Genomic DNA, 15047 nt, shown 5'->3' on the forward strand with positions numbered 1-15047 from the left:
CTGCTCTGCCATTCAATATGATCATGGTCGATCATCCAACTCAGTACCCTGTCCCCGCTTTCTCCCCATACCCTTTCATCCTTTTTATCCCCAAGATCCATGTCTAATTCTCTCTCAAAAATGTTCAATGTTTTGGCCTCAACTGCTTTCTGTGGCAGTAATTCCACACGCTAATCACTCTGGGTAAAGAAATTTCTCATCTCAGTCCAAATGGTCTTCCCCATATCCTGAAACTGTTATCCCTGGTTCTGGACACCCCAATCACTGAGTGCATCCATTCAGAGTTTACGTTGTCTAGTCCAGTTAGAGTTCTATAGGATTCAATGAGATCACTCCTCAATCTTTTATACACCAATGATTACAGTCCTAACTGATCTAGTCTCTCTTCATATGTCAGTCGTACCATCCCAGGAATCAGTCCGTTAAACCTTAGTTACACTTGCTCTGCAGCTAGAACATCCTTGCTCTGATAAAGAAACAAAAACACAATTCTTCAGACTTGGCCTCATCAAGGCCCTGTAAAACTGTAGCAAGAGATCCCTGCTCCTATACTAAAATTGTATTGTAATGAAGACCAACAATCCATTTGTTTTCTTTATGGCCTACTGCACCTACATGCTGACTTTCAGCAACTGGTATGCAATGACACCCAAGTCTCACTGCACCTCCCCGTTATCATTCTATTACGATTCAAAAAATAATCTGCCTTACTATTTTTGCTCACAGAGTGAATAACCTCACAATCATCCACATTACACCATGTCAGTTATGGAATTTTCCATTCAGCTTGTGCAAATTAAACTGCAAAATCTCTGCATCCTCCTGACAGCTCACCTTCCCACTCAGCTTTGTGTCATATGCAAACTTGAAGATATTATATTTTGTCTGCTTATCTAAATCATTCATATATAGTAAATGGCTGGGGTCAAGGCACGGATCCCTACAGTACTCCACTAGTCAGCCTTCCATCAGAAAAATACCTGTTTATTCCAATTGTTTCCTGTCTGCCAAACAGTTCTCTATACATGTCAGTACACTAAGCCCAATTCTGTGCACTTTGATTTTACATGCCAATCTTCTTTGTGGGATCCTATCAAAAGCATTCACAAAGCCCAAGTAAAAATCATGCACTGGCTCTCCCACCTTAACTCTAATCATTGAAAATTCCAGCAAATTTGTCAAGTATGAGTTCCCTTCCAAACATCCATGCTGACACTGTCTTAAACTGTCACTGTTTTCCAAGTGCTCTGACATTAAATCTTTCATAATAAACATTATCACTTTTACCGATATTGCAGTCACATTAACTGACTTCTAATTCCTGGTTCTCTCTCCACCCCTTTTCTTTAGGGTAGTAATGTTTTCTTTGCTATTCTCTAATCCATAGAAAATGTCCAGAGTATCTATGGAAACTCAAAAAATGACCACCAATGCATCCACTATTTCTGGGCATCTTATTAAGTACATTGGGATGTATGTTTTCAGGCCTTGGGGATTTAATTGGCCTTTGATTACCCCACCACTATTTTCTTACTGATGCCAATTTCCTTCAGTTCCTTCCTCACTTTATGTCTTGGGTTCCCCAACAGTTTTGTTAGCGTTTACATCTTCCTTTGTGAAGACAGGACCAATGCATGTATTTAATTAGTCTGTCATCTCTTTGTTCCACATTACTGACTGTCAGGGACCAACATTTGTCTTCACTAATCTTTAGTGAATATTACCTACTGCAGTTTTTACAATCTTTCTTTTATTTCTCCAAATATTTAATCTTATATGGTGTAATTTCCACTTCTGCCAAATTCTAAACTGCTGGGGTCTGCTGTTTATTTGGCTTAACATATCCACTCAAAGTTCATTATATATGCTGAAGGAAACAGCATTTTGAATAATCAGGCAGTATTGAAAATATCGATAATTTGTTAATCTGCTAAACACTATCCTGTTGAGATATTTATCCAAAAGACAAAACATTTTTCTACGTCCAAGTGAATTACATACAGTACGTTTGTCTCCAACTTAAAGACAGAAGCAGAAATAGCATAATTCATCAAATACTAGTAGGAAAAGAAAGAATTCACGTGAGAGAATTCCTTCAATACTTACGTTGGAGGCAATGATCACAGTACATCACAGCCCAGATCTTCTGGTCTTCAGATAGTAAGAGTACCCTGATATTTTCACAGAAATTCTCAAGTCCTAATGCACTGACAATGCAGTAACTTTGAGAAGTTCTGCTTCTGATGGGCAATTATACAGCATCTAGAAGTTTGTGCGAAGATTTGTAGCTCGGGTGCTCGTTGTTGTGGTTCTGTTCGCCGAGCTGGAAGTTTTTGATGCAAACGTTTCGTCCCCTGGCTAGGCGACATCATCAATGCTTGGGAACCTCCTGCGAAGCGCTTCTTTGATGTTTCCTCCGGTGTTTATAGTGGTCTGTCCCTGCCGCTTTGAATTCGACTGGGACAACACTACTATCATAGGGCAAGCCAGACAGAGAACAGCCAGGGAATTCCTAGAGGCATGGCATTCATCCACAAACTCCATTAACAAACACATTGACCTGGACCCAATATACCAACCACTACAGCGGACAGCTGAAACTGACAACCGGAAGCGGCAGGGACAGACCACTATAAACACCGGAGGAAACATCAAAGAAGCGCATCGCAGGAGGCTCCCAAACACTGATGATGTCGCCTAGTCAGGGGACGAAACGTTTGCAACAAAAACTTCCAGCTCGGCGAACAGAACCACAACAGCATCTAGAACTCAGTAAAAGTAGGAGACTGGAGAGTTATAATTTATTTAAATAGTTACCAAGGAAAGGTTAGAGGAATTAAAACTTACTATGAAACTGACTAAACATTCATATGGACCATCTACTCCTAGTCAGTAGTGTATCCACTACCACACTTTGCATCTGCCATTCTACTCCCTCACCCACCCACCTAGCATACACATCTTCTAACTTTGTCAAAATAGTTTTGGCCCTTCAAACCTCAAACGTGGGAGTTACTCCTGTATAAAAGGGTGCGGTTTAACTTCCTGCACCGAGTGGAAAGGCTTCTTTAACAGGTACACTGTGCATTTCTGAAGGTACCAAAATTATAAATTTAAGCCAGGAATGCAGAGCTTTGGGGAAGAGAAGTCATAAAATGCTTGAAGTGGCAAAGTGAGAATGTCTCTCCTTAGAAAATTTGACCCAATGTTAGGTCAACGAACAGCATTTTGAATAATCAGCAAAGTTTATCAACTTTCACTTAGTCAAATTTTAACTATTTGCTCATGTGCAATCTTGAAGCTGCTTGCAAAGGAACTGAAAGTTCCACGTAAGTCACATGCAGGAGACTGGTACATATATCAAACAAATCCCCAGCAAAATGGACCTGATTTACTGACAATTAACTGTGTAGCATAATTAGAAAAATAAAGTTCTATTTTAAAATCAATGGAATAGCAGTGGGCATGTGCATAATGTCATTACGACAAAACCAAGACAGGAGGGTATATTAACAACTTGATAAAATCTCAAATACTGAAATTATTTTAAGGGATGGCTAGTTATTCAGAACTTTTCACCTGTAGATTAATTTGTGTGCAGTGTTCATAGTATAGCAGACTATATTGTATCTGTGCCAGAAATATTTCCTGTTGGTGATTTCTTATTTTGACAAGCTTTTCTAAAAGAGCATTAATACTTTACAACTGAAGTGATGGTGCATGCCAAATCTATTCCTCTGTTTACCACAACTGTAATCTTTCAAAAAGAAGAGGAGTGTGGGAGAAAGGCACTGAAAGAGAACGTGTGTGTGTCTGCGTGCGCGTGTCTGTGTCTGTGTTTGGGGGGGGGGGGGGTTAAGGAGATATAGCGGGGATGTGTGTAATATGCATTTTAAAAATGGAATACAAAATTACAAGGAAGGGAAGACAGAATTGATTAAAAAGTCAAAACAAATCTGCAATTAAAAGAAGGATGCAATCAGGATTTTGTCAAATAACTTACAAATAAGTCATTTTTGTTTTTCATTTTAACTTGCAATAAACCTTTAACATTTAAGAGCACAAACAAGCCATTTCAACAAAATCAAATAACTGAAACATTTTAATTGAGAAGGTACACGTACAAACATTAAATTATTTTTTATTCTTAGCTGTTTTGCTTTAAGAATCAATATTGAAGACCAACTGACATGATCCAAAGATACCTTCATGTCTAACATAATAAATTATATCCGCTCTCTCAAACTTAGGTGTTCATATTGTCTAAATGTCTACTGAGTGAAGCCAGTAGACATTTTGTGATATACTGAATGGTGGCACATTTGTTACAGTACTGAATTCATTACTTGTCAGAAGCATGGATCAATGATCTGAAGATAAGAGTTTAAATCTTATCATGCCTACTGAGGAATTTAAATTCAGTTAAATAAATACATAAATCTAGAATATTAACTGATAATCTTTTCCATGTCATAAAACCCATTTGGTTCACTAATGCATTTGGGGAAGGAGATTTGCTGCCTGCAACCTGTCTCGTCCACATGTAACTTGAGGCCCATTATAATTTGGCTAACTTCTGAAATGGCCCCAAGTCAACTCAATTAAGGATGAGAGTCTGATACCAGCAAATCCCACATCCAATGAATAAAGTTAAAAAAAGGTGATAACCAAGCAGTGGCTTCATTGCAGGAATTACGTAACAGCTGGGTCTCCATTAAAGGAAATGAGAATACAGAAACAGTGAAGTTCTATCAAACAGCATAAACCTCAAAAATTACATGGAATATGGTCACTGTAAATTATGTAATAAAGGAACAATGTAATAAAATTTGCATATCAGCATGTTAAAGTTAAAATGGATAAAGCCACTAATTTAGTGCATCAGAGTTTCTCACAACAAAAAAAAATGAAAACAAACAAAAGTTTTTTTTATCCCTAGAGAGAATCAGAGGCTGTAGGTAAGTAAAACAAGTCTGTCTATAGACAATGCGCTTTAGGAAATAAATTCAATAGGAATATTCAGTTTCAGAAATGTCAAGAAGTTTCTGTGCAGTACTACTTGATAACTAAAACAGCATCATCTTCAATTTTTAAACAACTTGCTTTCAATTTTTCTTAAGTCTTCAGCAGATCAGTTGAAAATCAGTTGATTCCAGACTACCAATAATGTCACAGCCATCCACTAGGTGGTGTGAGACCGTAGACACTGAAGAGCTTGGCCAACGTCCTTACTTCCCTCAAAATTTGGATTTTACTTGGCAAACTACAGGAAGGGAAATTGCCACTTCAATCCAGTGTACAAGACTAAATATCAGACAGTTCCAACTCTTCAACAACAACTCTTCATTTCCAAAAAAACAAACATTTCCTAAGTCATGAAGTCAATTTCTATTGAAAATTTAATTTTGTCCAGAGAGAAAGAAAATACAATATTTTAACAACATAGAACAAAGAACAATACAGCGCAGAACAAGCCCTTCGACCCTCGATGTTGCGCCGACCTATGAACTATTCTCAGCTCGTTCCCCTACACTATCCCATCATCACCCATGTGCTTATCCAAGGATTGTTTAAATCTCCCTAATGTGGCTGTGTTAACTACATTGGCAGGCAGGGTATTCCACGCCCTTACCACTCTCTGAGTAAAGAACCTGCCTCTGACATCTGTCTTAAATCTATCACCCATCAATTTGTAGTTATGCCCCCTCATACAAGCTGACGACATCATCCTAGGAAAAAGACTTTCACTGTCTACCCTATCTAATCCTCTGATCATCTTGTATGTCTCTATCAAATCCCCTCTTAGTCGTCTTCTTTCCTATGAGAACAGACCCAAGTCTCTCAGCCTTTCCTCATAAGGCCTTCCCTCCAGACTAGGCAACATCCTGGTAAATCTCCTCTGCACCTTTTCCAATGCTTCCACATCCTTCCCAAAAGATGGCGACCATAGCTGTACACAATATTTCAAGTACAGCCACACTAGCATTTTATATAATTGCAGCATGATATCGCGGCTCTGGAACTCAATCCCTCTACCAATGAAACCTAACACACCGGATGCCTTCTTAACAGCACTATGAACCTGGGTGGCAACTTTCAGGGATCTATGTACATGGACTCCAAGATCCCTCTGCATATCTACACTAGCAAGAATCTTTCCATTGACCCAGTACTCTGCCTTCATGTTATTCTTCCCAAAGTGCATCATCTCATATTTAGCTGTATTGAACCCATTTGCCACCTCTCAGCTCAATTTTGCAGTTCATCCAAGTCCCCCTGCAACTTGTAACATTCTTCCAAACTGTCCACTACTCCACCGACTTTAGAGTCATCTGCAAATTTACTAATCCATCCACCTATGCCTGTGTCTAAGTAATTTATAAAAATAACAAAAAGCAGTGATCCCAAAACAGATCCTTATGGCACACCACTAGTAACCGGACTCCAGGCTGAATATTTCCATCAACCACCACTCTCTGCCTTATTTCAGAAAGCCAGTTTCTAATCCAAACTGCTAAATCACCCTCAATCCCATGCCTCTGCATTTTCTCCAACAGCCTGCCATGTGGAACCTTATCAAAAGCTTTACTGAAGTCCATGTATACCACATCAACAGCCCTACTCTCATCTACATGCTTGGTCACCTTCTCAAAAAACTCTGAGGTTTGTGAGACACGACCTGCCCTTGACAAAACCACGTTGACTATCCGAAATCAAATTGTTGCTTGCTAGATGATTATAAATCTTATCTTTTATAATCCTTTCCAAAACCTTTCCTACAACAGAAGTAAGGCTCAGTGGTCTATAATTACCTGGGTCATCTCTACTGCCCTTCTTGAACAAGGACACAATATTTGCAATCCTCTGGTACTAACCCTGTAGACAATGACGACTCAAATATCAAAGCCAATGGCTCTGCTATCTCCTCCCTAGCTTCCCAGAGAACCCTCAGATAAATCCTATCCGGCCCAGGGGACTTGTCTACTTTCACTCCTTCTAGAATAGATAACACCTCTTCGTAACTAACCTCAATCCTTTCTAGCCTAATATCTTGTACCTCATTCTTCTCCTCAAAAATATTCTCCCTTTCCTGAGTGTAAACTGATGAGAAATGTTTGTTTAGCACCTCTCTGATCTCTACAGAGTCCACACTCAACTTCCCACTTCTGTCTTTGACTGGCCCTATTCCTACCCTAGTCATCCTTTTATTCCTCACGTGCCTATAGAAAGCTTTAGGGTTCTCCTTTATTCTATTTGCTAAAGACTGCTTGTGTCCTCTCTTTGCTCTTCTTAACTTTCTCTTTAAATACTTCCCAGCTGATCTGTAACTCTCCATCGCCTCATCTGAACCATCTTGTCTCATCAACATATAAGCCTCCTTCTTCCGCTTAACAAGAGATGCAATTTCTGTAGTAAACCATGGTTCCCTTACTTTATTACTGCCTCCCTGCCTGACAGGGACATACCTATCAAGGACACACAATAACTCTTCCTTAAACCAGCTCCACATTTCCATTATCTGCATCCCCTGCATTTTACTATACTAAATATACTTGTTTGCAGGATTTTCTTTTGACAATAGACCCTCTCCCACCTTAACAATGATTCTTGTATGCACCTAGACTGCAACTCCAAGATTCAAAGTCTGAAAATGCTAACATTCTGAAGGGTCATTGGACTCGCTCTGCATTCTCTCCACTGATGCTGCCAGACTAGCTGAGTTTCTCCATTAATTTTTGTTCTGATTCATATTTCCAGCACCTGTAGTTTTTGTTTATTTCAATTTACCTGAATCAGAAACAGGAGTTTTTAAAAATAATTACGTGTGCTAAATAATTAAATTTTGATTAATTTTGTTTTGCTATTAGTAGCATATATAGGCGACTGTCTGTGTGGAGTTTGCACATTCTCCCAGTGTCTGCATGGGTTTCCTCCGGGTGCTCCGGTTTCCTCCCACACTCCAAAGATGTGCAGGTCAGGTGAATCGGCCATGCTAAATTGCCCATAGTGTTAGGTGAATTAGTCAGGGGGAAATGGGTCTGGGTGGGGTTACTCTTCGGAGGGTCAGTGTGGACTGGCTGGGCCTGTTTCCACACTGTAGGGAATCTAATCTAAAATCTAATAACAGACTGAGGAAAAAAAAGCTGGATTTTTAAAAATAAAATTTTATTTAAATCTCATTTCCTTTTTTGGGCACAGCCAAACTCTCAAAGTGATTTATTTTCTTTGCATAGAAATGTTTATTGAAGGCACCAGAACAAACTAAATTTATGAATTAAAATACTGAAAGTATTTCTCCTCCCCAAGAAGAGGAGAGCTCTGGCTTGCCATCATCCAATACAAGCGGTGCACATTATTAAAAGATTTGGAAACAGAGTCAAGCCCAAGTATTTATATCTTCTATTGCTGCTTGTGTTGACATATAAAATATGTGGCATGTAGCTTGACCCCCAGTTTTGGAAGATTTTTCAAAAGCTTCAAAGAAGTTTGATATATATGTTGCAATCTATAGTAATCACTTGTGTCGCTCTGAAACATGTGGCCCCCTTCCCTTGTGGACTACAGCTAATTTATTCATTTTAATTATCTATGGACCAGCTAAGAGGCTCTCAGGAATGCCTGGAAGACTACTTCTACATAAAGAGCAGGATATTCCTATTTCAGTTTATAATTTTCAATTTGTTTCCTGCTTCCTTTCTCATTTTGCTTCAAATTGAAATTTTAATCATTTATTTTCTTTCTGCTTCATGCAAGTTGACTTCAATTTCTAGTCATTCCACAATGTTTAGATTTACACTACCATATTACTAATAATTGTTTCTCAAAACAAGCCAAAAAGAATGTTGTGAATATCTGATCCATGATTCATGCAATTTTATATATAAGCTTACTTCTTAAAATGAGGAAACTGAAGGTAAGTAAAGCAATCTCAGAGGCTACTGACCTTAACTTACTTTGAATTACTTGAAAAGTTAACAGCTAGAAAGATCATAAAGAGATGGAAACATGATGTCTCAAATGCTTTTGATTAAGGACATACATAAGAAGATTTGGGAGTTTAGCCAGTTCAAAGAAATTCAGTAAACCCTGAGAGACTGAAGTAAATGAGTTTTACAATCAGGCCAAAAAGAAATTGCAAATGAGGAATGAATAATCTAAGGATAAGCCAATAGCATGCTACACTGTCATGGAGACGAGTGGAACCTAGAGAGCTCTTATTTCAATTTATCCAAATGAATGCTGGAAAAGTTAGTTGTAGTTTGAACATTTGCTGCTCACAGACAGAAGGTAGCCAAAATAAATTACAGTTATAGTTAGAGAAATCTGCACTGGAAGCAGACTGAAAAAAGAACTAACTTCAACACTTTGTGGAAGGCAATTGAGGCTTCATTTCAGTTTGATTTGATTTGATTGAGAGGGAACAGAAGAAACTAGAAGCTTGCCTAGTTTGAAGCTAATGGGAGAACCTAGGGTGGGCTTCTCAGACTTGAGGCAGAAGCAAGTAAAGGACTAAGATAGCCATTGTAAAAAGGGAGGGGACATGAAAATCTTACCTCTTGAAAATAAACAAACAGAATTCATCAGAGGACTGTGATATAAATATGGTATCACCAGCAGAAACAAGTACCCTTAAGTATAATGTGTCTTAAGACAATTCTTGGAGGAAGTAAACAAACATGACTGCATAACATCTGTATAAATAAGCTATACTGTTAATTTATTCATATTTATTTTTATTCACTCATGGGATGTGGGCACCGCTGGCTTGCCAGAACTTATTGCCCATCCCTAGTTGCCCTCGAGAAGGGATGGGCTGCCATCTTGAACCTCTGCTGTTCATGTGTTGTAGATTGGCCTACAATGCCAAGGAGTTCCAGGATTTTGATCCAGCGACAGTGAAGAAGTGGTGATAAATGTCCAAGTCAGAATGGTGATGTCCCTGCATATCTACTGCCCTTGTCCTTCTAAATGAAAGTGGTCATGGCAATGTACTGTCAAAGGATCTTTGGTGAATATCTGCAGTGCATCCTGTAGATAGAACATTGCTGCTACTAAGCATTGATTGTGGAAGGACTGGATGCTTGTGGATATGGTGCCAATTGGCAGTCTGTCTTGTCCTGGATGGTATCAAGTTTCTTGAGTGTTGTTAGAGTTGCACCCATCCAAGCAAGTGGGATCATTTTCAAGATTTGTGCCTTGTAAATGATGGGCAGGTTTTGGAGAGTCAGGATGCTATTTGCTCACCACGGTACTCCTAGCCTCTGACCTGCTCGCGAGCTACGTTATCTGATGAGTCCAGTTGAGTTTCTGGTCAATGGTAACCCAAGGATGTTGATAGTGGGGGATTCAGTGATGGTAACACCATTGAATGTCAAGGCTCAATGGTTTGATTGTTTCTTATTGGTGATGGATATTGCCTTACATTTGTGTGATGTGATTATTACTTGCCACTCATCAGCCCAAAGCTGGATGTTGTCCAGACCCTGCTGCATTTGAACACGGGCTGGTTCAGTAACTAAAGAGCCATGAATAATGTTGAAGATTGTGCAATCATCCCCAAACATCCCATTTCTGACCTTATGATGGAGGAAACGTCAGTGATGAAGCAGCTGACACTACCTTGAGGAACACTTGCAGAGGAATCCTGGAGCTGAGATGATTGACATCCAAAACCAACCTCCCTACGTGCCACCTATGATTCCAACCAGTGGAGAGTTTGCCTCACGGTACCCATCAATTCCAGTTTTGCTAGGGTTCCTTGATGCCACACTATCAAATGCAACCTTGATATCAAGGATTGTCACTCTCCCATCTCCTCTGCAATTCAACTCTTGCCTAGATTTGAACCAATGCTGTAACGAGGTCAGGAGCCGAATGGCCCTGGTGGAACAAAAACTGAATATCATTGAGCAGGTTATGGCTGAGCCGGTGCTACATATTAGTACTTGGTAGCACTATTAAGCAAACCTTTCATCTATTTACTGATGATTGAGATTAGACTGATGGGACAGTAATTGACAGGGTTGGATTTGGCCTGCTTTATGCATAGAGGACATATTTGGGCAATTTTCCACATTGTCACGTAGATGCCAGTGCTGCAAATGGACTGGAAGAGCTTGGCTAGGGGAGCAGCAGGTTCTGGAATCCAAGTTTTCAGTACTATTGCCCTAATGTTGCCAGGGACAAAACAACTGGATGCTGGAATCCAAAGTAGACAAGCAGGAGGCTGGAAGAACATCAGGTAGTAGAGAAGTCAACATTTCAGGTATAACGCTTCTTCAGGAATGGAGATGGCTCAAACCGTTTCACCCACCTGTATCTGCAGCTCCAACACCTCCCCACTTCCATTCCTGAAAAAGGGTTACACCCAAAATGATGACTTCTCCACCTCCTGATGCTGCCTGACTTGCTGTGTTCTTCTAGCCTCCTGCTTGTAATGTTGTCAGGGCCCATGGCTTTTGCAATATTCAGTACCTCCAACTGTTTTCTGATATCACATGGAGTGAATCAAATCAAATCCACAGAAGACCGGTATTGGTGATCCTCGGCAATACTGGAGTAAACTGAAATGGATCATCCACTTGGCAATTCTGGTTGAGGATTGCTGCAAATGCTTCAGCCTTATTTTTCGCACTGATGTGTTGGGCTCGTCCATCATTGAAGATGGGGATATTTGTGGAGACTCCTCCATGGAGTTGTTTAATTGTCCACCACCATTCATGACTAGATGTGGCAGGACTGCAAAGCTTAGATTTGACCCATTGGTTGTGGGATTGCTTAACTCAGTCTATTATTTGCTGTTTAGCATGAAGTTAGTCCTGTTGGCAAGTTCACCGGGTTGCTACCCCATTTCTAGACCTAATGCAGTTGATCCCCTGGCTTGATGGGAATGATTGAGATGGTTCCCTCACTACCAGCCACACACCAAAACTAGCAGCTATGTCTTTTAGGACTCAACCTGCTCAATCAGTAGCTACCAAGCCACTCTTGGTGGAGGACAACAAATTCCCCACCCCCAGTACATTTGGCCCTTGTCACCCTCAATACTTCCTCCAATTGTTGATCAACATGGAGGAGTATGGATTCATCAACCAAGGGAGGACAGTTAGTGATAACCAGCAGGAGGTTTCCTTGCCCATGTTTTAACCTGAAGCCACGAGACTTTATGGAGTCCAGAGTCAAAAGTTGATGACTCCCAGACCAACTCCCTCCCAAATGTATACCACTCTGCCGCCACCTCTACTGGGTCTGTCCTGCTGGGAGGACAGGACATGATGGCCATGATAGTGACTGGGATATTCTCTGTAAGGTAGAATTCAGTATGACTGTCAGGCAGCTGCTTGTCTCGACGATGAGACAGCTCTTCCAATTTTGGCATGAGCTCCCAGATGTTAGTAAGGACAACACTGCAGGGTTGACAGGGCTGTTTTTGTGATTTTTTTTTCCCAGTGCCTAGGTCAATGCCAGGGGGTGTGTCCAACTTCATTTCTTTGTTGAGACTTCACAGCAATTGATACAAATGAGTGGCTGCTAGGCCATTTTCAGACAGCAGGTGAATCATATTGCTGTGCATTGTTTTAAAAAATTCTCAAGGTCAGGTTCGTAGGAGAGTAGTCTGACAAGAACAAACGACCAAGAGGCGAGTCTGCTAGAATATGGGCATTTTATTCCCCGCAGCGTCGCCACAACGGGTCTGGCTTATACTCACTCTACATGTTACCGGAACTGGGAGCCGTCAGTTCTCGTAGAGCGGTTGCCAACAACCCACGCTCGGCGGTTAAACGTAACCCCGGAGCAGACTCACCGAACTGGAGACTTTTCCAGCTGATATACTCTTTTCCAGATATAAACATTCATGTGAACAGCAGAGCAAGGCTAAAAAACACATTCCATTCTGGTTACATACAGATAAGAAGATTCACACGGGGAGGTGTGTAATAAGATTCACACGGGACTAAGCAACACCTCCATTCCGGTTAGATTCACACATGTATTGGGACATAATTTTTAACCGTTTCACCACATGCATCTGGAGTTACATGTAAATCAGACTACATGAGAATGGCAGATATCCTTCTTTAAAGGATACAAGTTTACTTTGTTCTCTATATTATTAGATTTATATTTTGTTTAAAGAAAGCAAAGTCTCATTGTTTAATTCTGTTAATTATTCCATTTCTCTTCAAAACATTGTCGTTCCTAAATGGATTGTGACAAGATACTGGCATGGAAGGATGCATCAGATGGTGTTTTTCACTGAAACGGCTCTCTCTACCTCTGCTGATTTAACTAACTCCACCTCTCTTCACACAGTTGTAACTTGCATTCAGCCTTCTGTGTCAGTTAGTCAGTCTTTGCTACATTGACATGGAACACCCTAACAGTTTCAATGATGACCCTCAGGCAAGCCGTGACTGTAGGCTCCTGGGAATATTTTGGAGATGGTTGGGGCATCAATTAGTGCCAGCTCGTCCCCTCCATACAGTGGAGTCTGGTCTTCATTCATGTCTATCTTTACCATTGGGCAAAGAATTGGAACTGTCCCCCACATTAAAACACATACACACCTATCACCCATCAAAATGAAATTTGGAATCGATAACACAATGACCCTCATTGACATGACAGGCAGGATAACACCAGCTCAAAGAACAAGATAGCAGATCGACCTTATTCTGGAAATGTAAACCAAAAGAAGAATGTTGACTCCACCAGCCACACAACACTGACTGTGATCCTCACATCCCTGATCCAATACATATGCAAACATGGGTCAAGCAAGGCTATGTTATTGCTCAGGAACAAAAATAGAAACACAAAATCAAAGGAGTAAGTCATTCAACTCCTTAAGCCTGCCCTGCCATTCAGCATGATTACGGATGATCGTCGAGCTTTCTACCCTAATCCCACCTTTCCTCCCATATCCCTTGATCCTTTTAGCCACAGCAGTTGCATCTATCACCTCAAAAACAAAATGGTTCAGCCTCAACCTCTTTCTGTGGTTTTGAATTCCAAAGACTCACCATTCTCAGGGTGAAGAAATTTCTCAAATCACTCATTTTAAATTTTCACCTTGACCACTGGTTCTGCATTCTCCCACCATCAGGAATATCTTTCCTTCATCTGACCTGTCCAGTGCTGTTAGAATCTTATAGGTTTCATTGAGATCCCCCCCACCCCGCACATTCTTCTAAACTCCAGCGAATACAATCCTAACAAACTCAATCTCTCCTCATACGTCAATGCTGCCATCTCAGAAAGATTTGGTAAACATTCACTGCACTCCCTCTAATAGCAACAGCATCCCTCCTTGGAGGAGATAACGAAAACTGCACACAATACTCCAGGCCCTGTATAACTGCAACAAGACATCCTAGTTCTTGTACTTGAATCCTCACGCTATGAAAAATAACATACAGTTTGCCTCCTTTACTGTCTGCTGCACCTGAGCACAAACTTACAGCAACTGCTGCACGAGGACATCCAGGTCTCATTTAACATGCCCCTCTCTCAATTTACGTCAAATAATAATCTGCCTTCCTATTTTCACTACCAAAAAATGAATAACCTCATTTATTCACCTAATATTGCATCTGCCATGCATTTGCCTACTCACTCAGCCAGTCCAAATCACACTACAATACCTCTGAATCCACTTTACAGCTCCCTGTTCCAACCAGCTTTGTGCCATTTGCAAGATTGAACTAATGTAATATCTCACTCATTTAAATCATTAACATATACTGTGAATAACTGCGATCTTAGAACCAATCCCTGTGGTACCCCACTACTTACTGCCTACTCCATTTCCCATCTAACAAAGTTTCTATCCATCTCAATACACTGAGCAAAATCCTATGCGCTTGAATTTTACACAATAATCTTTTATGTCGGACTTTGTCAAAAGTCTTTTGAAAGTCCAAATAAACCACAGCCATTGGCTCCATTAATTCTACTTGTTCAAACTATTGGATTTTTTCAAGGATGTATCAAGCAGGACTTCCATTTTATAAATCCATGTTGACTATGTCTGATTCTACCACTGT

The 15047-nt window shown here is 40.3% G+C and overlaps 1 protein-coding gene across 3 annotated transcripts in view; it reads right to left on the reverse strand.

Moving 5' to 3' along the window:
- tmem245 (transmembrane protein 245) overlaps positions 1 to 15047 on the reverse strand; it is a 120326-nt gene that overhangs the window by 95410 nt on the left and 9869 nt on the right. The gene's annotated exons all lie outside the window — the stretch shown is intronic.

Source organism: Chiloscyllium plagiosum, unplaced genomic scaffold (assembly GCF_037043375.1).
Source record: "Chiloscyllium plagiosum isolate Xiang-an unplaced genomic scaffold, Cpla_swu_hap1 HiC_scaffold_5, whole genome shotgun sequence".
Taxonomy (NCBI): domain Eukaryota; kingdom Metazoa; phylum Chordata; class Chondrichthyes; order Orectolobiformes; family Hemiscylliidae; genus Chiloscyllium; species Chiloscyllium plagiosum.